This window comes from Schistocerca americana, chromosome 7 (genome assembly GCF_021461395.2).
Source record: "Schistocerca americana isolate TAMUIC-IGC-003095 chromosome 7, iqSchAmer2.1, whole genome shotgun sequence".
Lineage (NCBI taxonomy): Eukaryota > Metazoa > Arthropoda > Insecta > Orthoptera > Acrididae > Schistocerca > Schistocerca americana.
In genome coordinates this window covers 206,117,304-206,119,724 of record NC_060125.1, presented here as the reverse complement: position 1 = coordinate 206,119,724, position 2,421 = coordinate 206,117,304, and positions in this window count along the sequence as shown.

Genomic DNA, 2,421 nt, shown 5'->3' with positions numbered 1-2,421 from the left:
CATAAGCTTTGTTTCATTGAAATCTGGTCATGAAATAAGAACATATAGTAATTTAACGTTTTTGGAGTCTTTAAAGCTTGGTAGCTTGGAATTTTACCTCAGTGAGATGATCATCATGGCTTAGTACACCTAACAACCAATAGATGGTATTGTTATTTCGTAGAACACCGAAGAACCAATAGATGGTGCTGCTAATGTTTCTTCCGCAGAGCCAGAAATTTTTTGAGAAGTCTGCGTCAGTGACAAACATAACCATTGCAATCTTATCTTTATGAATACTAACATTGAAATAAATTTGCTGGGCTATAAGAATACATTTATACACTATGTTATTAAAACGAATATTCTTTGATTCTTTCAATAGGTTTTGCTTATATTTCATTTGTTGGAGAGACAAAGTGAAGCTACTAAGCCAGCTTTATGATTTACATTTTGATTTTCTTTTGTTTGACAGTAAAATGCCTAGAAAATGCACAAAACTTTCTGAATACACCAGAATGGCTAAAAGATTGACGACCATGCAGTCTCAAGAATTCAATGAAGTTCTTTTGGTTAGGCTTGCTATAACTCGAGGACAACAGGAATTTACACGCTCTTCTTAATACACAATTTCAACAAGTCGTCTGACCACGGGTCGGAAGCTGGGACACCTCACTGGTATAGACACATTCACGACAGTGTTGAGGATTCTGTTTCTCATTGTGATCAGTTCATGAATTCTTGCTTCCCTTCATCTGGCAGTGCTGCATTTCCTGTTGGACGCTGTGCTCCAGTGTTCATATTCTAATGCCCTAAGGTATTATCTTAATACCTCAGTCTCTTATTTTGAAAGTGACGGACGTCCATTCTTTTAAAAACCGGCCGCACGCATAAAATAATTTTACACTCGATTAATCACAAATAATGTGATCATATCTTTCGGTTTTTTCTAAAATCTCTCTTCTTGAAGGGTCACAGAAAATTGTATTCGTAGCACTTAGTTGTTCCTGGTTAATAAATAGTACATTACACATGTTAGCATAGATGCTAGAGTCGAGGGTGAGCTACCAGTTGTAAATGCCGCCTGGTGGGAGAAATAGCATCGGCTGATGGTGGTACACGTTAGAGTGAACATGGGAATGATACCGGCCATGAGTGCCTCTAGCGGGAGAGTCATTACTTGTGCAGAAAACGTTATTAGTGCAAAACGATCATTTATTTATCCAGAGAGAATTAACAATCTCATTGTAATTCACTCAGACTCGGTTCAGTATACACATTCAGCATACGTTCTGCTACAGTGCGTCAAAATTAAAAACCATAAACGATAAGAACGAAATTAAGAGTTAAACTCTGTTTTTCAGTGTGCAGTATTCTTTTTGAGTATTTTTAGATGGGATTTCTGAGTTGCGGAATTTATTATTTTATATATACAATTCAATTGCGTTAGGGATAAAACATCTGAATTTCAATTCTCTCAAATGGCATTTATTGCTTTTCACAAATCACTTTAATTTTTAGTGACTCCTAAATTAGTGAAGTATTTCGTCTGGAGGATTATTCGTTTAGTGGAAGTGAATGATATTTGGTAAATATTAAATCGGTATGGCTAAAAAGACATTCATTTGCGGTCAATTGACGCGATACTGAGCAAAGATTACGTAAATTAACAGTATTTGGTGTTGAGTCCCACTTACATTACACAAACTAATTTATATACTAACGAGAGACATGCTACTAGGTTTCAGAAGGCGAAGGATTATACACCGCTTAAAATTACTTATCAAAGTAACATAAACACTCCTATAAGGATCTAAAGCCTTAAGCATAGCACGAATTATGTAAACCAAATTAAAAATACAAAATTCGTGTGGTATGCAACTTAGTGCGAAGAATGCATAGCTTGAATGGAAAGCTTCTTCTTTCTGACATGTACTTGTCAGATTAACATAATATGATAAACGAACTTACTTGCTGAAATACATTTATAAAATTTAGAATGAAATATTTTACGCTCTTAAAATGAGTTCAACGAACCTGCACTATACATTCGGGAAATATTAATTAATATTGGTATTAATGGGATCATACTTGGCTGAATCACGCTAAGTCCATAGAAAGGAAATTTCCTTAAGCGTACTTTAATTGCCGTAGCAGTATAATACTCATTAGCTTCTTAGATGCAAAGGATCTAGATTTTCAGTGATGGTTCTACTTACTACAGAAAGCATGTACTAGAGGAACCCTGAAATAGTGGTTGGGTGTGGGGCGGTAGTCATCATGGGGTTGTGGACCACTGCGGCTGCGGCGGAGACGGAGGCTCTCCGTCGTATCTAGGCCCACAGTTAACGTACAATACTTACAATACAACGTACTAGACGTGATCTGATGATGATTCGCAGCAAGGATAGCCAGCACGAGTCTAAAGAAGGAGAATTTCGG